Here is a 26,348-nt window from a genome sequence, read left to right as displayed (position 1 = left end):
AGCCATCAACATGCTAACTCCCCATTCACCACTGGGTGACTCCTCCTGACTCTGGGGAATTCCCTAGTCCGTCACCTGACCTCACCAGCCAATCGCCAGACAAGCCACACATTTCAGACTGCACACTGAAGTGCCCACTTCTAGAAGTGGCACTTCCACACCAGGTACATGCACGCCGCACACATCATCGCGCAGCATTCAACCACACGAGTCCGCACATACCAAACTCGGGCCTGCACACCCCACGCATCAGGAACTACCAGTACACATACATTCCCCCATGCATTCCTATGGGAGGGCAGGCCAACCTCACAACACGCATGCACTTTACCCTGGGACACAGTGGTAAAGTGCGCAGAAGTCCAAAAATCACTAAACCAAGTCACCAACAAAAAGCAAAAAGTTTCGGGGTGAACCTGCCAGAAGGGCCGGGTCCAACATTGACTGAGATATATCACCTGATTTTATGAACATTTTCGATTACTGTTCTTGTATCATTGTGTTTCTGCAATATGACAGTTTTCAACACCTATGTACTGGGCAATGGGAGCTGCAAATCTCCTTTTAAACGTGGGAGTATCATAGGTATTCCTGCTCTTCACATGTAAATGAGGGAAACAACCATTACAACGCAGTCATTACAACTCACTACCTTTGCAATGCAGTCATTACAATGCAACATCCTTTACATAGCATGCCATTACAATGCAGCCATTACAGTGCATGTCACTACAAAGCATGCCATTACAACGCATTATAAGGTAAGTATTGGGAAAACGGTTGTTTTTATCCCTACACTATCCAACACTTACCCTACTGTTGCACTCACTAGAGTGGGAATAGTATTTTTTACCCCTACACTATCCAACACTTACACTATTGTTGCTCTAAAAGTATTTTGCGTTGTAATGGTATGCGTTGTAATGGTATGCGTTTTAATGGAATGCGTTGTAAGTGTAGTTTCTCAAAATGCGTTGTGATGGCATGCGTTGTAAAATTGTGCGTTGTAATGGATGTTGCGATGTAAAAACCATGTTGTAAAGGCATGCGTTGTAAAAGTTTGCATTGTAACGTGTCCTATTTGTGCATAATAAGAGCCACGTCAACACTGGCTTCTAAAAAAAATAACAAAAAAAACCACTTGCTTTTCACTGATTCATTGGGTAGGTAGCCCAAGGCATTTGTGCTAATCATAAAACTTAAACAATTCGACTGTATAAGCAAGGCCCAGGTGAATCATTAACAAAAAGAACAATACGTGGTTTCATGAGCTGCCTTCGGTGGGCCACGTAGTTAACTTTGTAGGACAGCTGCCCCCACCCTAGAAACACGGACGCTTTAGTTCCTTTCTTCTCTTGCATTGATTACTTTTTTGACTCCATATCACTCTCCAGTCCTTGCTGCATTTGTCGTCAAGGAGCTGTAGTAAGTGAAAAAGACACCAGCGGAGGCCCTTGACTGTCAGAAACCACCCTTCAATTTCTCCCGCCGTCCGTGGATAAACCCGATCGAATTAATGGCCAGTCCGGCCCTGCCAACTGCTAGCGGTCTGTCATTCTGCTGTCCAAAATGTACTCGTTTAGTACATACATGAAAACCTTTAATGTAACTCGTACCCAACCCACTAGAAATAACTTAACGGTTCCTACTGCCCTCTCTTGAGCACCAAGATACAATTTCGAAGGGTCTAGGGCAAAATTATTGTTAAGGATTTAATCTGGGAGCATCCCTTACATTTTGCACAAGATGGACAGCTTTTGAGGAAAACAAATGTGTGATGTTGAGAGCACAGGCTGAGGTGGAAAACATGACTTGCTGGTGCATTTTAAAAGTGTTGATCTAGTGGCAGGAACATTTGCACTTGCAGACAGCAAAGAAACAAGCTGGTTCATTTACTGAAAGCAAGCAGAGCGAAGAACTGTGGAAAGAAAAGCATTCCTGGCATTTTCTAGCGGTGAGGTGGGGCTGACTAGCCAAGAAACCAGAGAGAGTACGGAGCACAATGCTGATTCCGAGGGGCAGTGCGCTGTCAGAAAACAAGACGCAGGGTACGAAAACTCCAACTAAGTCCGGAGTTAAAAGTTTGTGTCTGTTCTGCACAGCGCCCCAGCTGCGGCCCATCCCATGCCAGGGACAGGCAGAGGCGGGAGCGTGGGAGGGGACTGACTGCAGGAGGAGATGGCGGGTGGAGCTCTTCCGTGGCGCAGTCTGCAGGCTGAACGGATTGTGACTCACGCGTCCAAAAAGAAAAAAAAAACTGCAGCGTTTTTAGACTGGACTTCAGTTCCCTTTCTCCCAGTTTCTGTTCAGAGGCGACTGTCAGTTCTACAACTAGTTCCCGAGTTTCTTTGACGAACTGTAAAGCCGATAGCCCGAGGCAGAGACGGGATGTACTCTGTGTACACTGCAAACAGCCACCTGTGAAGCTAAGAGACAGCGACAGGACACTCGTGCCAGGTAAATCAATATCTTTATTGTCCCAGAGGAGGGAAGGTGATTTTACTATCACAGTCTAATTTGCATAGTCACGCTGGCATGAGGCTATCTGAATTGAACAGTAACGGTTAGTGATAATGTAGATATATCAGTTAGAACTGTTTGCAGCCGTACTCAATTGCTGTGTCTTGTGCACTTATATTGCAGCATGCGCTCTTTAACTTTTACAGACTTTGTTGTCCCTTTTTTGTTTTCATACACATATAGAATTCAATAGCTATCAGTTTTATTCTCATTGCCTATTTACCGTATTCAAATCCAAAGAGGAATGGGGCGTATAGGCTACAAGAGATGTATTGAAAAATGTGAGTTACACTGGCATGGCCCCACCCTTGGCAAAGAGGAAGAACAGAGTGCAGAATCAGTCAGCTAGAATGTGCCTGCATTGATGTAGATGTGAGACGCCTAAATAGATCTGTCAGCTTTCAGCTGACTCCTTGTAGAATTCAGGGTCAAGTTGAAAACTCTATGCATTATGCTTACTGAGTAACAGTCCGAACGACCTCATGATCTGGCATGCAACCATGCTCGAGCTACAAACCTGCCCTTATTGTCAGCACATCATATTAAATAATGTTTAAGAGATGTGAGCATGGATTGAAAACCCTTAAATTTCAAAACGTCTGAAATTACGGAAACGCCCCAGACCCCATTCCGAATGGAATCCTGCTATCTACAGACTTTCAAAAAGTCCTTCATCTGCACGGGAGCGACCGAAGAATGCTTGAAAAGGCTGAGAAAGTTGCTTTTTGTGGGCAGTGCTCTGACGGGGTCTGGCTCTTTAGAAATCTTCCATCTAAATAAATACATAAGACTGCCATGAAAACAGTGGTAAACTTTTAGGAAAAGCTGCATAGTAAGTCCCCGAAATTCTGGGATACACCCTCAAGATGGTTGGGAAACTACAATGTGTTCACTGACCGCTTCAAGCGAAATAATTTTCAGAGACTGGGGTGAAATATTTTCGTTTTTCAGCGTTTCCTCTACACTAGCAGCAATGTCTTCATTGAGGGAATCTATGAATCATCCCCTCGAAGCCTGGCGGAGCCCTAAAGCAGCTCCCCACAGTCTACTTTAGGTGGCACCAGCCACTGCTCATGCGTGGCAGCGTTTTGAATCTGGTAAGAGGGACATTTTGAAAACAAAATGGGGGGAATTGATTTTCCCACTTGACTGACATGGAAGCGGAGGAGATTTTAGGTGGGGGAAACCTAAAATAAAGCCATTTTGATATTTAAGAATCAGGAGTCTTTAGTCTAAATGATGGTTGTTGGCATGTATGATTGCTTTGCAGCATTATTTTCGAGGACAATGCAACTGCTCAAATTTTGTGTCAGAATATAAACCAACACAGGTGAACATCGGTGGATTTTCCAACAAAATGCAGCCTCTTTGATGTAAAAGAATGGTGCACTAGCGGGCAATCATAAATATTGTGACATTTCGATCATTACCTCTGCAGAGTTTTTCAGTCGGTCAACTTTGCCAACACCAACCAAGCAATAAATGACTCTGTAATCCCAGTCCATCCTTTCCCCTTGAGTGCCACAACCCCTCTAGTCGTTTTCTTGCTGTTCTGTGGACGCCCTCTACAAGCGGCATAGAAAGTCATTGGCACCTAAATATAACAAAAGATGAGAACATACAGAGTGGACAGACGCCGCCAGTCATCCGAAATAGGTCTCAACCAATGCAAACTTCTGATACCAGCATTATCCAACAACGTCTTCAGGCCAAAGTATTTTGTGGGTCTTGTGAAGTCTATTAGTGTTGTTGTCATAATATAATTATACTACGTGCATATAAGGGGATCCTGTATTATTTCTTATGAGGCAGCACCTTAAATATATTTTTAGTTTTTTTCAATAATGCTCATTTTAAGGGGTATGTAATGTTATATTCTATTTCTGCATTATACGCTCATTGTTAATGCACAACTTTTCATTTATATACGTACTTTCAATTTAGCACATTCCATTATCAGAGATATAATACTGGTTGTACACAGGTTGCTGTTAACTTGGTTGACCAGATGAACTTTTCACAGTTTCCATTGTCCAGGCACTTTCCCTGGGAGTGTGCATAGGATAATGACCTCACCAAACTGTCCTAGGTATCCAGTGTAATACTGACTGACTGAAAAGCTTGCTTCACCACCCCTCTGCTAAAGAAGGGCAATATTGACTCTGCAGTCTGCCTGCAACAAAATCATTGAAGAAACAGTGACTTAAGAACTATCCACCGACACTGAAAATGTAGATAGTTTAGACATGTGTCCTGGGAGAGAGACAGCATTTGTACTGGCTCTTGCTGTGGACGAACTTCATGGCGATAATATTAGGGTGGTGTCGCTAGATTGATCCTAGTGGACCTCCTGTGACGTTTGATATGGCCGAAGTTCACATCCTAAAGCACAGACTTAGGGATGATTTATAGTTTGATGGACAGGATATATAGGACTTGTAATTAAATAAATGAGATATCAGTCACCTTTGTCATGGAGTAAGCTGCAGGCAAAACTCTCAATCAGGCCTCAAGACAGGAAGGCTTTTCTGGGTCTACTGAAGGCTGGTTTATTTTCTTTCTCTCGGACTGCTCTCAGTCTTTGATTGCCCACCCTATAGATCTAAAGGTTTCACAAATCATCTGTGGGGTCGTACATGGCTCATCTTTGCCCCAGTCCTCTTCAATATCTACATGATACAACTTGCCGAGCTCATTGGATCCTTGAGGTGCAAGGTAGCCTTCTACACTGATGACACTCTGCAGATTATTCACATTGAACTCCCGGCACCTGCTCTGGATCTTTCCCTCCATAGCTGACTGCTGGGCATTCAAGTTGGATGACCGCCATTTTTTTAAAGCTTAACCTTAACAAGACCGAACGGATGCTCTTAGGCAATTAAAAACTCTGAAGCAGCAATCCTTTTAAGTAATTGAGTTGGGTACTCTGCCTCATATTTCCTTCCAAGTCAAATCTCTTTGAGTTGACCTGGATGGAAACCTCTCTTTTAAGGCACAGATACATTCTGATCTGGTCCAATGTTTTGCCACACTTAAAATATCTTTCAGTTAAAGAAATTTACCAAGGTGTCCAATGCCCTTATTGGCCACCCTTGCCTCAAAGAATCACATGAAAGGCTCTTTGCACTATGCATGCAATCTTTTAAGGCATGGAACACTTTTGTCCGTGTGACGCTTCTCACCCATCAGTCTTCCTTCTGCCAGCATTTAAGCCCTGCTTGCAAGGGCACAACTTGCGTGAAATATGCTCTTTTTCAAAATGCAAAATATGTTCTTTTCTGTTGACCTGGTGTAACTTATTTATTTTTAGCTGCCCCTAGACACAGTGCCAATGTCCTTGGCTGGGTTTCTGCTCTATAATTATCGAGTAAAAATAATAACAAACAATATAATTTGTCAACTAAGGAGCGGCTGTTGCTTAAGGGCGAAGGCACTTTTATTACAACTGAAAATACATGGTAGTGTCACAGTCATGCTACAGGTGTTTCTTTCACATGCTGGACCTTAACAAGCCCATTACTCACCACTATAGACAACTAGAGTACAGGTGATACTCCACAGGATGTTTTATGCTCCTATTAAGGGAGTGTAGCAAATTCTTTAATGCTACAGTATGTTATTTAAGTTGAAGAGCATTGTGTTATATTGTGGTTATATAACAATCACCAATGTGGAACCGTCATGACTGGTGAATGTGGAGCTGCACTTTCAGATACAAGGTGATTAATCCACAGTCATATATTTTGCCGAAAGGTCCTCTATTTTCCTGGTGTTCATTTATCAGTCTATATATCAAACAAATGTCTTCAATTGACATTATGTAGAGTAAAGCATATGTTCCATTTCCTCGTCATCACAAGGGAAACAATAATGGCGACCCCAATGATTCAAAGTAAGCCGGCGCTGAAGTATGTCAATTCATAGAAAGACGTAATATTAGAAAAAATCGTGACAGAGGGCTGAGTAGAAGAAGGGAGTGTACCCTCGAAAAAACAAGGAGGAAAGAGGTGGGAGGAATCGTTGTTGAGAGAAAAAAGAGAGTGGAATGTAATAAGGGATAGAGGAGAATCTGTCTGGATCAGTAATTTAGGAAAAAAAGTGAAAAGTCAGAAGTGACCGGACATGGGAATGGAAGTTATCGATCCCATCCTGAATCTCAAGCGGTTCGGGAGCACCACTGATTTTCACTAGGGCATTTCACCTGTGGAAAGATAGAGAAAAACAGGTGGGAATCAGTGCAGAAGTAACAGTAATCTTATGTTGTTTACCATGTCACATACTAGACCAGCCAAAGTTTCTGTGCTTATTTATTACCCTGCATGTACTTGCTATTGTGTCTTTCACTCACAGATTAGTCTAGACTCTATCACGGCACGAGATTGTAACTAGGACAAGATAACAAGTTGTGTCCACCAGTTGTGCGCCATCTTTAGTCAGGTCAATGAAAAATAGCAGGGCATACAAGGGAATGGAGCTACATTTGTGTCTGCTTTATATGAATGGGTATAACTCCTCATTCTAAATAATGTCATGCTGTGTTACAAATATTGATATAGAGTGTTTCATTTGAGCTGATGAGTACCAGTAGATGTGTTGCAAATATTTATATAGAGTGCTTCATTTGAGATGATGGATGCCAGTGGACCCACCGGCACTCTTTATTGAGATCGGAAGATTTTTTTTTTTTTTAAATAAGAAGACATTCACCCAGAACAAGAGAGAGAAATGCAGCAAAAGGGGAAGGAAGGAGGAAGAGTAAAATTGAAAAACAGTGACAAAGGAAGAAGTAATGGGTGAAAAGGAACCCATAGGAGTAAGATAGAGGGGCAGGACAATATGCAGGTGGATAAAAAGGCCTGGGGTGAATTAAAGACTAGACAGTCTTGCTATCTGACAACCACGAAATTCCGCAGCGGCATAAAATTGGGCCCAAGCACTCATTCTTTAAAAAAACAACGTGCTGTTTATTCAGCACACATTGTGGAACTAATGACATAGGATTAATAATAATAATTACTTGTTATTTAGCCTTCATACCACTCACCTGTTTTTTCATCCGCTATTAATAGCATTTTTTACTATTAATCAGTCTATAGCACTGAATGACCAGTGAGGATATTGAAAGGGAGTTCTATAGAAGATAACGTTTTCATTGCTCTTTTGAAGTATTGCCATATAAAATCCTCATGAGTCTAAAATAAAATATTGAGACAATTCTAAACACATTAAATTCGATCCAGTGGTTACATAGATTACATGAATTCTTTGGCATAGAATCAGGCCTCTGTGTTCTGTCACTGTGCGGATCAACTTTGCTGAATTCCCCTAGATTTTAAAATTATCGATCGCTATTCAAACACAGGTTAGCATTTGTGGCGATACAGAGAGGCCCGCCGCAGAATCACAAACTAAATTTTTTTTACTCGTTCATAGATGGCGTTCCCACATTAAACCCGCCCCGCTGGAACTCGTCGGAAGTTGCTGCCAGCCGCATTTATTTTCAGGAAATGATGTGGCGAGTAGTCTTTTTTAAAAACGTTCACTGTTCTGGAATCAGCACAGTTTGAGAAACATTCCGAGACACTTGAGAAATATGATTGGAAAGTCAATTAGTTCCATGTTTTTGATTAGTTATATAGGGACTGGTATTAGCAAATGTTCTTCTGCACAATCCTCCTCACACAAGGAAACAAAACCGCATTATAACATTCACGTCCATCAATAATTATGTCTGTACTAGCAGTTAGGCTTGTTTGTAGAGTGTATTAAAACCCTCTTTAATAAATTAACCTAAAATTCTGTTCTCCAAACAGAAATGGATGCATGGATGTATAAAATGCCCTTTTCTAAGCTAAAGAATAAAGTCAAATGTAGTTTATGTTCTTAACTAAGTAAATCTCTGCACAGAGGTAGGGTGTGCAATGCTTGCAGACGTGCTGGTTCTAGCTAGACAAATGATGTTATGAAGCAGAAAAACAGATTCTGATAAGGGTGTGTGCTTGTATATGCCTCTGACTCACTGAGTCTGACTGGGCCTGCACAGCATTTATGGAGATCAGGAGTGCTGAAGAAAATGATCTGCCTAGAGTTATTTTCCCTCAAGCCAGACACAGGTATGTACAGAGTCTAATTATTACAAACGATGAAGGTAGTGTTGTAACTTTGATTTTATTGAAAGGTGTAGTTGCCAATTTTAAGCGTCAAGTCGCAACTCACAGCAGATCCAGGTGTGATTTTCAAGGCATGGATTGAACATCTTCCCACGCTTGAGTCATCAGCATTGGCAGTACAACTTAGCTTTAACCCTGGGCTATTTAATATACCCATAACCACTGCGGTTATGCGTCAATGGAGTACCAGATAGTTTGGCAATGCTGGCTAAATTGTGCAGCAAGAACTGACAAATTATGCGGTATAATGCAGAAAATTCTGTGGCAGTATTATTTCACTATTTTATCTTTTCAATCCACATTAATGGAGTCTGTGAAAAAAATTCACTTCATTAGAACCACGTTGACCCCTGAATAGCATAGTCAGCAACTGAAAGTTGACTAATTTACCGTCTGCTGTTAGTCTGCCCCTTTGGGGCAACGTGAGTGGTAATATTTTAAGCCACATGTTGATCTATTTGAGCTACAAACAAATGTAAGTTAAAATCTGCAAATTATGCAGTAGATGATCGGTGATGTGACCAGTGAAGTAAATCCATACGTATACTGAAAATGCAACGGGCACAGAATCACAAATGTCCAAAGGCCCTAATTATAACAGTGAAGGCACTTCTCTTCCTGTGGATTCGCCATATCCCTCTGGTTTCTTTTGGATCCTGGTACATCACTATTTTCAGAATATTGCCAAAAGACCCTTCAAAAATTAATTGTTAAATTTCCCTGCTATGAAAGTGCAATAATTTTCTTCCCTATGGCTTTCAGATCTGGTTTCAGGCAGTGGTGGTATCAATGAATTTGGAGATAGGGACAATGTAATGCACTTATCTGAGTGCCTTTGTGGTTTTTAACACCTTCTAGTGTTCTTATAAGTAAGTATCAGGAAAGGCAGAGGTACCAGGTAGTATCGGGAGCGAGGAGTTTCATCTTGTTGCTACTACTATGGCTTCCAACCCCAACTCCTATTGGATACACATCTCAAGTTTAGGTTCTGTTGCATTCTGTATAAATCTGTGACCAATAGAGACCCTTCTACAATTGTGCAACTGGACACTCTAATGACATCAGAGATCAGGCCAGTAATCTGCTTATCTCTTCAGAAGACTGCAGGTACTGTAATTCAATTTTATTTACCTATTGCATTAAAAATCCTAGTCACATCTACATAAATATTTAAAAGTTTTTCAAGCATAAATGTGGATAATTCAATGGTATAATTGTTCTTACTTACTGGTTAAGTCCTTTTCCACTGTATAACATTTTTGTTAACTCTATTTGGTTTTGCTTTCGAATTATAGTCATCCGTCTATCTAATGATAATTTTAGAGCATTTTAAGTTTTAGGCGGCTTGATTCATAATACATGATAGAAGTAACTTCAGACATGCTAGACTACTACCGTCTCCAAATAGGTGGGAATACCTAGACGGGGAGAGACAGTACATTAACCAGGTTTTGATGTTTGACTGCATAGTATGGTGAAGACATTCCATCAATGGATTCTACTCTGAGTTTAGCACTTTACCTAGATACTGCAAAATAATATACTATCCCCCAACTGCAAAACACGCCCTGTATATTTGGCCCATTTTTCACCACTTGAGGGGAATTAGCAACAATACACGAGGCTTTGTGTTGAATTTAGTTCTAGATTGTTGAGAACAAGTAGAATGTTAGCTTTTGTAGTGACAGACAGTTTTCAGTTGGATCACTGCTCTTCCGGTCTCTTTCTTCTCGGATTAAAATAAAAACCAAACAATTCACAGCTTGCCTTCTGGTTGCACTTCCTTGGGAGGAGACATTTCACTGCGACCATGGGTATTTTTAGAAATTTAGCCTATGGCCTCCAGGCTTTCCCACTTTAATGTTTGTTCACACTTAATCATGGGCTGCACATGTTTGCTCAGACTATGTAGAGATCACTCATGTAATGAAAGGCCACTTCAGAGAGTATACCTAGGAATGTTTCTGGAAATTCATGCCTTTTCTTGTTGCCTTGCAGCCATGGCACCCAAAGTTTTGTTTTACAAGATAACCACTGGGGTGTTGGCAAGCAGTCTGGTTTATGCAATTGTTGTTCTCCAATGGAGTTGTCCATGGCAGCCATGTTTTTTAACCCAAAATTTGAAATAATTTCCCAACATATTTCAGTCTGGGTGTGCATAATTAATTCAGCTGCCATTTCAATCAAGGGGAGCCTTGCAAATACCCATGGACTGTGAAAGCCATTGGACAGGATTTATGATATGTCATCAGGCAATTGGTATAAATGCAAGTTTTTGAAAGGCTGGAGCTGTGTATATGAAACCTTTGAATCTTTGTGTTTCATATACGCAACCCATCTACTGAAGGAAAATGACTGGTTAGGCTATTGCGCAGAGGAGTCACACACACAATGTAAACTGTGACTGAGCTCCCACAATGACCAACAGACCAGTTCCCGTACATAAACAGGTTTCACAAAGGGTTCCTTAGCACACCTTCTGTGGCCGGGTTGCAGCAGCAGGCCAGTTTCAGGAACAAATATGTGACCTGTTATGCGCAGCAACTCAAATATCAGTTAAAATGCATACTTTGAATGACAGCAATCTATCTACGTTAAAAGATAAAGAAAACTAGAACATAAAAATATATATTGGCCTAAGTCTTCAAAAGCTATGACGGGAAAGCAAAAATTCCCCATTGGAAACAATGGGGCAAAAACAGTTCAAATGTATATTAAGCAAGGGCCTGAGGTCATCATCAATGTAGGGTTAAGGAAGTGTAGGATTGATCTAATTACAGTTTTAACCAGTTTCAGCTGTTCACAACAAGAGTTTGTTTCCTCTGAGCTGAGTCAACATATTGGCGGTTCAAAGTCGCTGGTTACCAGACATGGGCAGTTTGGGCGTCCACCTAGAAAAAGGTGTCCCTTCAGAGTGAGGTTCTGCTCACTGTCCTCATGTTTGGTTGACCTATCTGGTACCTCTGGATCAAGGGTGTCAAAGCTTTCAGCAAACTTAACGCAGTGCTCTTCAGGTCGAAGTCAAATTCAGATGCGCCGTATGCGCAGTGCAAGGTACCCAGGTGCTGCTGAGGCATTCTGCTCCAGTGAGCAAAGGAGTTTCCTAAGGCCTTGGCTCAACACTAGCCTTTGGGCTGGAATTAAAGGTCCAGGCCTGATTCCATGTAGATGGAGGAAGTTCAAATAATTTATTATTGTTCTGTCGTTTCAGTCTAGTGAATCCAGTGCTCTTGCTGAATGTTATTTCTGCTCTTTCCTTGAGAAAACAAGGGCAACCTTACTCAACGAGAATCAGGGAATAAAGTCCTTTCTTTAGTGATATGATTATTATAAGAATACAAATGCAACAATGCCAATATACGATTATGTTCACAACACAAAGCGATAAAGAGCCATCCCCTAATGCATGTAGTCGTTATTATTTCTTATAGTGCAAGTGTACAAGGAATCAACACATTTAAATAAAAAAATACATACATATACTACAAATAAAAAACAACATAAACATATCAAACAACCATGGACACTGACTGAGATGCAGAGTGCAGAGCTGATGCTTGTGGCATTGCTAGGGATTATACTCAGTGGAGAGAGAATCGGATCTCCTCCTTCATCCTGACATCTTTTTGCATTAAATCGGACCGATTAGGGCCTTTGGTCTCTATAATTTATCCCGGAGATACTCACAACGGGTTCCCAGAGAAAGTGTTAAAATTATCGCCGCAGTTTTCTGCCGCTAAAGCGGCGATAATGTGCTTGATAATATGCCGCAGAGAATTCCAAAAGAAGCCCATGTTGACATCAGAACATGGGCTTCTATGGGAATTCTCAAGGGCTTATTATCAAGCTCGTTATCGCCGCTTTAGCAGCAGTTTTCTGCCGCTAAAGCGGCGATAATTTTAACGCCGTTTCTTGATAATATGCCCCTTGTTTCTTTGCACCGATACTGTATGTGCAGTATCTAGGGCGACAGATTGAGGTGTCCCTATAACTGTTGGTCCTGATGAGACCCTATATACATAGCAGGTTTGAAATGTCATCAACATCTGAAACTCAAACAAACCAACTGTGAAACCTTAATTTATTTTGTAAAAAGTGTAAATTCCTTACAATCCCCGATTTGAACTGATGTACATGGTTGCTTGTTGTTGTATGGAGCACATATGTTTATTTTTTTTCTTTGTTGTATATGTGTGTATTTATTGACAATTTACATTTGTTGGTTCCTTTCTTCACATGGGATACAATGCACTTGCATTATATAAAAAATAATAATGACTATACCCACTGGGTGATGGCTCTTTATCGCTAAGTGTTGTGAACATAATAATCATATATGGCCATTGTTACATTTATATTCTTAAATTAATCATATCACTAATGAGAACCCCTGTTCTCTGATCTCTGCTCAGCATCACTCTCAAATTTAATTTCCATCTCCAACCCATGGCACTCAGGTAGTGAGTGCCCTAGAGGGCAGATTTCCTGGTAGATGCACGTCTTACTGCCCACTAGTCCCAAATCAGAAAACTGATTTTCAAGTGCATAAATCAAGTACTGCAAGCAGAGGAGCAGGTTAGACGACTCTATAGATATTCAACTGTTCTTCTGCGCAGAATCCTTTGTGCTTCGGGACCAGTGATTAAAATAGTCACACTTACAATTAGTTTGCTGCATAATGACATTCTTCAGGATTTCTTCAGGGATCATTTTGTCTTCAAGATCCACTTTACTTCTCAAACGAAAGCAAGCTAAGTATATATTTTTTAAAAGGCAAGCAACATGGCTGTGGTCAGTCATTCTAAGATAATCCTTACATAACTCCTACTCATCCATCATTCCATTATAAATTCAGGTCTAAGGAGTTCCTGCCCTGGCAAAAATGACTTGTGACCCCTGATCATTACCAGAATCTGTGAAAATATAAGCAGCATGTTACTAAATAGCTTAATCCAGTACCCACCTCCATGCACTCAAATCTAGTTCATCGAAAGTCTACCACAATATCATTCCAGCACTGTCTGATGCACTTACCCAAGCTTCTCACTGTACACAGGAGACAGAGGGAGTTATTTATATATGATACGGGCCCAACAAGTGAGCAAGGTTGGCCAAACGACAGAGGACCATCACCCATAGTTAGTGATCCCTACCATGTTATTGAGAATTTGTTTGCTGAAATTACTTCTGCAGTGTGGTAGAATTCATTAAAATGTAGTACCTGTAGTCCCACATGAAACAGGACACCCCTAACAGCACAGCAAAGGCTGCGGCATGTGTTGGGTGGCCAGCATCGATTGACTGCTGACAACATCCATGGATTCTCTCCCAGTGGTCATTCAGTAGGTCTCTCCATGCAGAAGGTAGGTAGTAGCAATACTAGTCACTAATAAATGTCATAGTATAAGGCCTGCTCCATCCTCTCCACAAGTACTGAGTAGTTGTTATGTTTTGTTTGTGGTACGGAGCTGGCAACCGGCTTGAGGAACATTGTTAAGAGGGCTAAATAAAAATGGTTCATCAGGGCAAATATGTGATTTTAGATTGCTGTCCAGCAGGCAATATCGCATTCATTCCGTGTGTCTGGGTCATTGCCACTTTACACCCATTTCCTGTCAGAGGGAAGGCCATCCAATAGCATACACGTGTCTTAGGGGCAGATGTACGACCAGTTTTTGTGGTCGCAAACGGGAATTTGACCCATTTGCGATCGCAAAATAGGAGAGCCCCATGTACAAACCATATTTTGTGACTCGCTAACCTATTAGCGACTCACAAAATATGGGTTGCGACACGCTATTAAGAAGGGGCGTGACAAGGGCGCCCCTTCCTAATAGCGAGTCCATCACCCATGTAAGATTTTCAAAAGGGTGGTAAGCCACTCGCAAACGGGAAGGGGTCCCAAGAGGACCCCTTTCCCTTTGTGTATGGGTGTGTAAATATGTTTAAGAGCAGACAATATTCCCATGGACCACTGCCTGCACTTAAAAAATGAAACTGAAAAGTGAAATTTTTCTTTTTTTTAAATGCAGCCCGTTTTTCTTTGAGGAAATCGGGCTGCATTTAAAAAAAGACATGGTGGTCTTCTGACCCCAGCAGGCCACCATCCCTGTGAGTGCAAGCCATTCCCAATGGGGTCGCAAATTGCAACAGCCTCATCAATATTATTGAGGCATGCAGATTGCGACCCCATTGGGAATCGCAAACAGTGTCTGACACACTATTGTACATTCATTTTTGCGAGTTGTAATTTGATGCAATTTGCGACTCCAAAAATGAATGGTCGGACATCGAGCCATAATGTGTAATCTTCTCTGACCTAGTGACCTACACACTATATGTGTATTAGTAGTCACACTTGCCAAGCTCTAGATTTAAATTAAAAATTGCGTTTAGCTGAATGTGACTTGGTTCGTACAGCAATACTATCAGTGGAAGCTTTAAACTGACAGACATGCTTGAAATGTGAGAATTAAGTATGCAGTTCCTCAGTTTTCATTACTGAATCTTAGGAGATGAAGTGGACGTTTCCGTGCTGTCACAGTTTTAAAGTGGTCTAACCATTGAAATGATATTCCCACAGCTCTGAGTGCTCTGAGAATGAGTAAGAGTGGGACTCCAGTGAGAGAGCTTTAAACTGACAGCAGTAGCCTACACCTTAAACAGAGGACACAGGACTGAAACATGCTCATCAGTACTCACTCCACTGTGACATCTCAATGAAAAGACATGAGGAATCAGGTTAAGAACTTTCCTCGCTTCTAGAATGTGTCACTCCCGCAGAGAGAGGAGCAGTGAGCATTAGCAAAGGCCCTGGATGAGTGTGCCTTTAAAAGAGGATTTACGAAAATAACCTGTTTTGCCCTTTCAGAGACAAAAATATGACATAGGGAGAGGTGAGTCAGATTAAATCATGCAGCAGTTTCTCAACAATATATATTTTTTTTACCAAAGAGGAGCGAGTCGACAGAAAGAATGCCATATAGCAATGATGACCAGAGTTTAGCTCCATATGTCTGTGCACACCAACTTCCGCCTGGCCCCTGGATTCCTTACCTGCTGCACATTTTAGTGTGCTGTTGCTGTGTAGGTACAGGGCAAACAAACACATGAATGAGTAGCGTTTGCACAGTGAATCAGATGGCAGCTTCCCCCGGATACCCAGGACTATCTAGGAGTTCAAATGGTGGTCCCTTTCGAGATAACAGTTTTAAGAGGTCCCTATGGCCTCTGCTGTCACAATAGTTTTTTACTTTTTTGTGTTTCACACTTAGGAAGTAAGGAGACAGACCAATACTGTGCATTTAGTCAGACCCTCGTGCTTTGTACAAATAGCAACCTTATCTATATGTGTGACCAGCCTTTCAAAGTGCAAAGTGAAGAGGCAATATACTCAGGCCCGGAAAACCTACCATTTGTCCGCCAGTTATAGAAATTGACTTCTCCTTGTTGGATTTTTGTCTTTTTGGTCTTGTTTTATAAATACCATTATTCTTTATTTTTCTAAATTGGTGTGTAGTCTTTTTGTGGTGTTTTCACTGTGTTACTGTATTGTGGCGTTGTGGTGTTTTCACTGTGTTACTGTATTGCACAAATACTTAACACATTGCCTCTTAAATTAAGCCTGACTGCTCTGTGCCAAGCCACCAGTGATTGAGCACAGTATAATTTAGGGTGTGTTGTGACTTACCCTAACCAGGATTGTGGTTCATGCTTGGATAGGGTACATTCAGCCGCGGCCCGTGGAGGGTGTTCCGTGGGGCAGAAAGGCTGGGCGGGGGGTACTAAAAACCGGAATATGGATAATTGGAGGTAAGTAAACAATTAAATAAATAAAACGAATTTCGTAGCGCGCCCTGCATCGCAAATTGCGATGCAGCGCGCGCTACGAAATTCATGGAACACCCTCCACGGGCCGCGGCTGGGTACATTCCTCTGCCAACCAGAAACTCAATTTTTAACAACCTTTTTTCCTCAGACTTGCAAAAGGCCTAGTGAATAATTTGAGTGGCCTGTGTTGGATGCAATAATTATCTTATCCAATAAAGTCTGGCACCAAGATTATCAGATGTGATGGCATTTTGGGGGCTAACATGCAGATTTTGGAGGCTAACACACCTAACTCTACATGTCCCAGTACATACTGGCCCTCTCTCCATATCTGATCTACCAAAATCTCATGAAGGTTGCAATCTTTATTGCACCTCGTAAAAACTGGGTGTGGTAAACAGAACACCACTTGTAATTAAAATCTTAACGAGCCACTTGTAGTCAGGCCTTTAGAGGCCGGCATTCAAACTCAAGAGTTTTGTCATTATCATGCACATTCATAACACCAATACCTAAAGATGTTGTCATTAAGAGAGATCCCATTGGTCACTTTAAGGATGACACTATGAGACTCCTTGCCTCTATGAGTTCCATGTTGACTAATCTTGATCCAAATAAAACAAATACATTCCCTTTCTAACCCTAAATAATCACCCACAAGTGCCCTCAAAAGCAACATAGCATCTCCTTTTAAACAGGTTGCCTCAACAAGCTTTACTCTTGATCTCCTTTCATAATAAGTTCACAACCATGTGGCGATCTTGAGAAAAATTACCTCATCACTGCTGCAGCTTTTGCTGATATAGTTTGAAATGGACAGAGTAGTATAGCGCCGGGGATGGTATTTATTTTAGTCTGATCTTGTAATAAATCCTTCCCACCTTACGCACAATATGTCCTCCATCCCCATTTGTACAACTGTGTTTTACAATGCAAGGTTGTTGGGTTGTCTCTAGTAAACTCTAATGAAATTGTCTCCTCCCTTTGAGGTTCCCAAAACAATGCAAAATGGTCCTGGGACAATGCGCTCTCTGTGTGGGAAGGGATTGGTACTGAAAATTGAAGATGTGACCTTAGGTTTTTGAAGATGCTTGTGTATGCTATCAAAGTTTTACATTGTGTTACAAAAAGTAAACACAATTCTGGAATTAAAGCAGAATGGGATCAGTCTATGAAAATTTACAGGAAATGGTCTGAATGGGTCTTGAGATTTGTCTGACATGCATTAGATTGTAAAATATTTGATGGAAAGTAAGTAATTACCATTTTATAAAGTAGTAGTAGTGTTTAAAATGATTCAGCAATTTCAAATTTTAATATCAACACCTATCCTTGATATAGATATATTTATGTAGACATCTAAACAAGTCACGTTTATCCTTCTAAAGTTTATGTCTAAGGAACAATAGGGATGGTCTTCCGAATGTAAATGTTGCTTGGTCATCAGAAGAATGTCTGATACATATTAATCCATGATGTGGCAACAAATTCATCTGTCATGTATAGGACATCCTATTGCATGACAAGTTTTTCTTTGAAGCAGTAGGAACATATTGTAATTGGTGGGATGAGTAAGCAAACTGTAAGAGTTTAAAGATGGTCACGGTGGGCTATCATTTAATGATGCCACTGTGAATTAGGATATTATTCTAAAAGTCATAGCTTTTAGAAAGTAAAATCTTTTGAAATACCTTTCCATTTCTTGGATCATAATTGTCTGCTCTTCAATAGAGATCCACACTTTAACCAAAGGTGTGATAAAATCTGGAAGATGGTGATACATATTTAGACATATTGTCAGCCTGTGCAATCTGATGCCAAAGTCTCTGCTCCGTCACAATCTTCTCAGTCCCCTTTGCATATTTGAACACCTAGAAGAATACACATGCTCAACTCATTCACTCATATGAGGTAGCATACAGCCTCTAAAGAATAGGTAACTTAGAGTAGGGGCTACCATTCAAATACTCAATCTGCAGCAGGCATATTTTCAACAAAGCCTGCATCTCAGTACCAGCTCGGACAGCACCAGGACAGCATCAGGACTATTATGAGCTGATGTTGATGGCTGACTTTGCAATCCCGCTTGCTGCACTGCCTCCTTTGCCCCAGTCATATCTTCCTTTTTTATACTACTCACTTTCTCACTGCCTGGAAATTGAAGCAGAAAAACAAATGTAGAATATTTGCCATATATTTGGACTTTCTTCAGCTATGGTCTTTTGACTGCAGCAGGGATATATACTATGATGTAGTTGATTATAAAACACCAAGAGAAATCTAAAATTGTTTGGCAGTAGATGAAAACATGAGTCGGATCTTTGCATTAATCTGTTACACTGCCTAGTGATCCATTTACAGAGTGTTTAAGGCATTGAGCTCATTGTATTCATATTTATATACCTTGTCATTTGCCAAATATTTGTGTCGCAGTGTACACACTAAAGACAATCTTAAAAACAATAGGGAATCGTCTTTTTATTACTGTTTGCTTCTGGAACAAGATGCCATCAAGGTCGTACATATTTCTATCTTGTGAAGTTGAAGTTACCCTAGAAACATTCCACTAAGCTTGCACTGTCACTAGTTTCCAGCCTGCTCTCCAGTCTTTAAAGGTTTCTTCCTGAGGCTTCGAACCACGTCTCTTGTGTTTTCTGTAAGCATTTGATAAAGCGCTGGTCCCTTGGGCGCACATTTTTCATTAAGCCAGATTAAAAAAGAACCATTCCCTGACACAATCTTTAAATATTAACACCCCCAACCACCAAAACAGTTGGCACCAATGCTTGCTGTCTATAAAAAGAATGGTGTTTCATAGCCTGATTGCAGGAGGGAGTTTGAGCAGGAACAACACTGAACAATTCAGGACATTCCTACTTCAGTGGGTTAGGTAATGCTCCCTATTCAAAGAATAACATGGGGTATCTCTTGCTCAAACCTAGACACTGCAACTATACATCACTGACAAAGACCAATGAGACAGAAACACATTTTCAGTTGCTTGTGCATGAAAAATTGCCATAGGGATAGTTATTCGGGGGCTATATGTTTTTTAAGGTGACAGCCTGGTAAACCTTGCCTGCCTTACCACTTATTGCCTGTTTCAGTAAATCTGCTTGCCCTATCAAACATAGGCTCAGACAGCAAACAGATGACTCAAACATTAATATGCACATGAGACAGAGCATAAGATAAAGAATAAAATCTGCCAATTCAACTGAAAGGTATAGAACATTCTAACCATTCAGATTGTTAAATTGGCATTGTTGACCAAATGTGTGAAAACCCTCGGGCATATCTGTGACAATGAAAGATAGCCTTCCCAGAAACTGCAAGCTCTCCTCATTCTTTACAAATGGTGTTAGCAACAAAGCGTGTTTTACATGTATGTGATGATTGAGAACAACAGTAACAGTTGAGCAGGTTCATTACAAACATTTTAATCAACAAAAGCATGTTATAATAGGAGATGGTTAAAATAAACACTGTACCATCTTGTTCTGTGGTGTTTCCTCAGTTTTTCTGTGGGTGCCTGTAAATTGTTAGTGATTGTATGTGATCCATGATGTCATCCTGGGTGTTAGATCTACTTTTTCACTGGGAGCTGGCGCTATCTGTCAGTGTTGTGAATGTGATTCAGCCAGTTTATTATTACAGTAGCAACCCATAAACCCAACTGGCCAAGGGTTAATATGCAGCAAGACAGGAGTTAACATGCATCATTGTACTAGTAGGTATTATCACCAATAATTAATAATTTGTAGAATACTTAAATAATGTATTGATCGGCACATATAATCAATAAAGAAAGATATAATCAAAAATTCTATTTATACACAAATAATTGTTTGGTCATATAAACATATATGCAGCACACATGTTAGAAATGAGTAATTTGCAAACTAAATGAAAGTGTTATATAATTATAAGGTCATATCAAGGATACCTAGGGATCCAATTCACAAGTTACACAAATACGTAAACAATATGCAAAACTTTTGAAATTGTTTACAAGCAAAAGGTGACCCTTGATATGACCTTATAAATATAAAACTTCCATCAATTTTACAAATTAGTGTCCCTAATTGGACATCTCATTTTAAAAATGCTACTTTGAGTCACTGTGCTCAATCAAATTCGGTATAGCTTAAGTATTATCAGTCAGAGAGGAATCTTCAGCACAAGGCGGTCTAATCCAGAGTAGACCTTTCTAGACCTTTCAGCAATCCCCACATCTCCATCATGTATCTCACCCAGGCACTCTATTTCTATATGCCCCCTCGCAGTCAGAATGTACTGTTTTATACATATATTTATATTATATATATATACATATATATGAAAAAATCAAAGGTTACAAGGACGCTATAGTTAGCAAATAAACTTTTTAAAAACCTTAGGAATTCACAAAAAAAAAGGTTAAAGGGACGTTATAGTTAGGTTCACATTTTACATGCATACAACCATACAAATTCAACAGTTCTACTTAGAGTTATCTCAAGTATCTAAAAACTCATGCCCTAAGGTAACTAAAACTTGTGCCCCTGCCATGCACAGTTTTCTCATCAATAATTCTATAGCAAATGTTGCACTGATATTATAAATGATGTCATAGACGATGTCATGAGTAATGTAATATGTGGGGAAGTAGCAGTGTACAGCAAGGGTGTGAGTTATAATTACTTTATGGCACAAGTTATAGTTACTAGAGATAACTGCTGAGTTTGTGTGGTTTTGCATGTGTAAAATGTGAACCTAACTATAACGCCCCGTATAGGTGGATTTCTTAGTGAATTTCTAAGGTTTTATTACATTTTATTTCCTAGGTATAATGTCCGTATAACTTTAATATTTTTCAATAAATTTCTAAGTTAGCTTTACGTTAAGTAATATTTAATTACCACACATTAATTCAACCTCTGCCATGCACAACCTTTGGCTGTGCGCAGTAGGGGATTGGCCACAGGGTCTGGCGTCCAAACCCCAGCAAGCAGTCAATCCCATGCTGCACATGGCCCATGGCCGTGCAGGGCAGGGGGTTGGCCACAGGGCCTGGCCAAAGGTCAGGCCCTGTGGCAAACCTCCAAAGGCAGTCAACATGGGTGGCGGGCCTGCAGCCCCCCTTCCTGGGCAACTTTTGCCACCAGGGACCCATTCCCTTGTGGCCTGCCACCTTTTTTAGGTGGAGATGGTACATGGCACCCCTCCTCGTGCCTTATTTGGCCCCTAGGCCCATCACTTAAATTATGGGGGATGTATTCATGCAGCCCCCTCCCTGGCCGATTTCGGCCCGGGGACCTCATCTCCTGGGGTCTAGCCTTATTGTAAAAGGGGACACACAGCCCCCTGACCCTATCCTCCAGGGCCCGCCAAATAAATGGTGGGTGCCCTGGAGGCACCCAGGGTACCCACTTCATCTTTAAAAGGGGGAGGGTGGCCCCAGACCCCCCTCCCCTGGCCAATGGGGCCCCGGGAACCCAATTCCCTGGAGCCTGGATTATTCTTAAGGGGAAAGGGGGCATTCAGCCCCACTTTCCAGGGCAATATTGGCCCAGGGACCCCATCCCCGGGGCATCTCCAGTAAATGCTTGGTGCCCTGGTCTCAACCAGATTATTTTTGTTGTAGGCTGTGGGGGGAGCACCAATGCCCCCGTGGTCCCTGCCAGCTTTCCACCTCCAGTGGGAGCTGAAATTGCTTCCGCACGCAGAGCAGTGGACAGGGAAACAGAAGTCCGACCTCAGCGGGTGAGAGCATTCTCCTGCTATCCCTTGCTGGGAGCGGACTTACTGTTTGCTCTCGCTTCACGGGAGCTTTTAATTGCTCCAATCAAGCAAACAGAGGTTTCCCTGCCCTCACTGGGCACCCCGGGACATAGCAGGAGGCCAGCCCTGGGGTTTGTGGTCACCAGGGCCATTATTGGCTCCATCTGAGGGGCCACGCAGCCCCCCTCACTTTTGAAGGCATGGCTGGGGACCCCGGGGTCAAAAACAGGCCAGGGAGGGGGGGCCACAGGAGCCCTGCTTCCTCTTAATGTAAAAGGTGTTTCCCCCCTCTCCCTACTATTTAAAGGCCGGGCCCCGGGATATGGTAGTTCCTTGTTTTCACTCTTTTTTTTCAGAGTGAAATACACAAAATGGCGGCCGCCGCTTCCTGGTTTCGACCGATTCGAATGTTTACTAAGATCTAAGAGCCAATCAGAATCGCGCTCGCGCACACCACCGTACGCTTACCGTAAGCGTACGGTAAGCGTACCGTAAGCGGGCTCAGATATATATATTGATTTAAAGGCTATTTTCTCAGAATCTACTGAACAGATTTACACCAAACCTACAAAAGGCACTTCCTTGACCTAGGGACTACCTCTCTGCCAAATTTTGAGTAATTCTGTTCAGCCGTTCGGGCTGTAGCTCGTTCTAAAGGTCCTATGGAAAAATGCATGGGAAAAACGCGTTTTGGGACCCCCCTTTTATCTCAGCCCCCGCTTGACGGATCCCCCCGAGACTTTCAGGGTAGGAGCGGAGCGGAGCGCCCCACCTATTTTGAGAAATTCGCGAGGATTCGTCAACCGGCGCCAAAGTTATTCAAAATAGAATGTTGAGGTTTTCCTATGGAAACGTGGTCCTAACTATAACTACCTACTGGCGACCGCCAGTAGGTAATATATATATATATATATATATATATATATATATATATATATATATATATGTATCAAAAAATGTCCAAAAGGAATAAATTACTTTAATTTCGGAATGAATCTTGCATACCCACTGGAGGGTTTAAATGAAATGTTTTTCGTTTGCTTCCAAGACACTACATGTCCCAGCATGCCAATAGAAACGGACTCACCTGGGAGGCCTCACTGCGGGGTTTGAAAATCAGAGTTCATGCAGTCATGGAGGAGACTTGGAAGCGGATGCAAGGTTCCTTTCGCAGCCTGTGAACAAGGGCTGATGCGGCCCGAAACGCGTCAGGCATTATGAAATATACCGGACGACATGCCAGCTTCACGTGCAATAAAACTCTGGATTGAGATACCTTCTGTAGTGTGCGGCCTCGTTCCTTTTGGACATTTTTTGATACATTTGTACGGCTGTCCCGCCGTGAGGCTACGCACCACCATACAACCACAAATGGAGCTGTCGGGGCACAGAACTGATCAAAGCCCCGAGACGGCGACAGAAGGTTTGGGAGTTGGCACTGGGTATCCGGAGGCCCACCGGAGGGCTTGTAAATAAATTACTTTAATTTCGGAATGAATCTTGCATACCCACTGGAGGGTTTAAATGAAATGTTTTTCGTTTGCCTCCAAGACACTACATGTCCCAGCATGCCAATAGAAACGGACTCACCTGGGAGGCCTCACCGCGGGGTTTGAAAATCAGAGTTCATGCAGTCATGGAGAAGACTTGGAAGCGGATGCAAGGTTCCTTTCGCAGCCTGTGAACAAGGGCTGATGCGGCCTGAAACGTGTCAGGCATTATGAAATATACCGGACGACATGCCAGCTTCACGCGCAATAAAACTCTGGATTGAGATACCTTCTGTAGTGTGCGGCCTCGTTCCTTTTGGACATTTTTTGATACATATATATATATATATTTACTTAAAAAACCATAGGTTTCACACATGTTATGGTTAGCTGGACATTTCCCTCGTCAAAAACCAATGAAATTCCCCCGTTATAGTTAGTTCAGGCAACTATAACTCACGCGACCGCAATCCTCTGCTGATGACGTCAGATATTACATCACTGTATTTAGACACCTATTTACCCATGTCTTCTTCCATTAATCTTAAGCTATACATATATTACAAATATTTATTTTTCAGAAATACACATATGTAATCAGTGATGTAATATCTGACGTCATCAGCAGAGGATTGCGGTCACGTGAGTTATAGTTGCCTGCACTAACTATAACGGGGGAATTTCATTGGTTTTTTACGAGGAAAATGTCCAGCTAACTATAACATGTGTGAAACCTATGGTTTTTTAAGTGAATTTGCAAGGTTTTTTAAATGCTAATTCCTAACTATAACATGTGTGAAACCTATGGTTTTTTAAGTGAATTTGTACGGTTTTTTAAATGCTAAGTTATGTATTTATTAATATTTTCTACTTTTTTTAATGATTATGTTCTGCCGTGCGCGTACGGTAAGCTTACCGTACGCGCACCCCGCGATTTTTAAAAAAAAATATAAAATGTATTTTTCATACTTTTGGGTCCTTCTTGGACCCCCTGACAAACGCTAGGAGGTCTGCAACTCTCTTCGTTGCCCCCTTTTCACGTTCTCCACCTTTGTTTATCATTGTGAGACACACAAAATGGCGGCCGACACTTCCTGATTTCGACCGATTCGAATGTTTACAGTCATGTAACCACCAATCAGAATTAAGCTCGCGCACGGCAGCGTGCGCGTACGGTAAGCTTACCGTACGCGCTCGGAGCGCGCCTATAGATATATATATTGATTTAAATGCTATTTTCTCAGGAAATACGGAACAGATTTACACCAGACCTGCAAAAGGCACATCCCTGACCTGAGGACTACCTCTCTACCAAATTTCAAGTAATTCTGTTCAGCCGTTCGGGCTGTAGCTTGGACTAAAGGTCCTATGGAAAAATAAATGGGGAAAACGCGTTTTGGGACCCCCCCTTTTTCTTAGCCCCCGCTTGACGAGTCCCCCCGAGACTTTCAGGGAAGGAGCGGAGCGGAGCGCCCCGCCTATTTTGAAAATTTCGCGAGGATTCGTCAATCGGCGCCAAAGTTATTCAAAATAGAATGTTGCGAATTTCCTATGGAAAGACGATCCTAACTATAACTATCTACTGGCGACCGCCAGTAGATAATATTCACTGAAAAAACCATAGGTTTCACACACGTTATAGTTAGGAATTAGCATTTAAAAAACCTTGCAAATTCACTTAAAAAACCATAGGTTTCACACATGTTATAGTTAGGAGGATATTTCACTCGTAAAAAACCAATGAAATTCCCCCGTTATAGTTAGTTCAGATAACTATAACTCGCGCGCCCGCAATCCACTGCTCATGACGTCACATATTACATCACTCATGACATGGTCAGTGGCATCACTCATGACATCACTGATGACATCATCCTTGTGATAGAGTGGCGGTCGCGCGAGTTATAGTTATCTGAACTAACTATAACGGGGGAATTTCATTGGTTTTTTACGAGTGAAATATCCACCTAACTATAACATGTGTGAAACCTATGGTTTTTTAAGTGAATTTGCAAGGTTTTTTAAATGCTAATTCCTAACTATAACGTGTGTGAAACCTATGGTTTTTTTAGTGAATTTGTACAGTTTTTTAAATGCTAATTTATTTATGTATTTTTTTTTTTGGGGGGGGTTTCACCGTGCGCGCACCCCCGCGATTTAAAAAAAAATATATATATTTTCTGCCTTCGGGGTCCTTCAGGGACCCCCTTACAAAGGCTAGGGGGTCAGGAACTCTCTACCCAGCCCCCTTTTCATGTTCGCCACCTTCCTTTTTCACTCTCGCACTGAAAACAAACAAAATGGCGGCCGACACTTCCTGATTACGACCGATTCGAACGTTGACTAACATGTAACCACCAATCAGAATTACGCTCGCGCACGTTAGGGTGCTCGCACGGTGCGCGCACGGTGCGCGCTTATAGATATGTATATGCTTTTAAATGCTATTTTCTCAGGAACTACTGAACAGATTGAGACCAGACCTGCAAAAGGCACTTCCCTGACCTGAGGACTACCTCTCTGCCAAATTTAAAGTAATTCTGTTCAGCCGTTCGGGCTGTACCTTCGACTAAAG

General features: G+C 41.6%; 1 protein-coding gene across 2 annotated transcripts in view; it reads left to right on the top strand.

Moving 5' to 3' along the window:
* The first annotated feature begins 2,157 nt into the window (after positions 1-2,157).
* LOC146798907 (inverted formin-2-like) overlaps positions 2,158-26,348 on the top strand; it is a 368,077-nt gene continuing 343,886 nt past the window's right edge. For both annotated transcript variants that reach the window (XM_085626263.1, XM_085626262.1), the window contains exon 1: positions 2,158-2,457. The gene's annotated coding sequence lies outside the window, so the exon portion shown is untranslated. The remainder of the gene's footprint in view (positions 2,458-26,348) is intronic.

This window comes from Triturus cristatus, chromosome 9, assembly GCF_964204655.1.
Source record: "Triturus cristatus chromosome 9, aTriCri1.1, whole genome shotgun sequence".
NCBI classification, from domain to species: domain Eukaryota; kingdom Metazoa; phylum Chordata; class Amphibia; order Caudata; family Salamandridae; genus Triturus; species Triturus cristatus.
The sequence above is the reverse complement of the archived record's forward strand: the minus strand, read 5'-3'. Positions and strand labels throughout refer to the sequence as shown.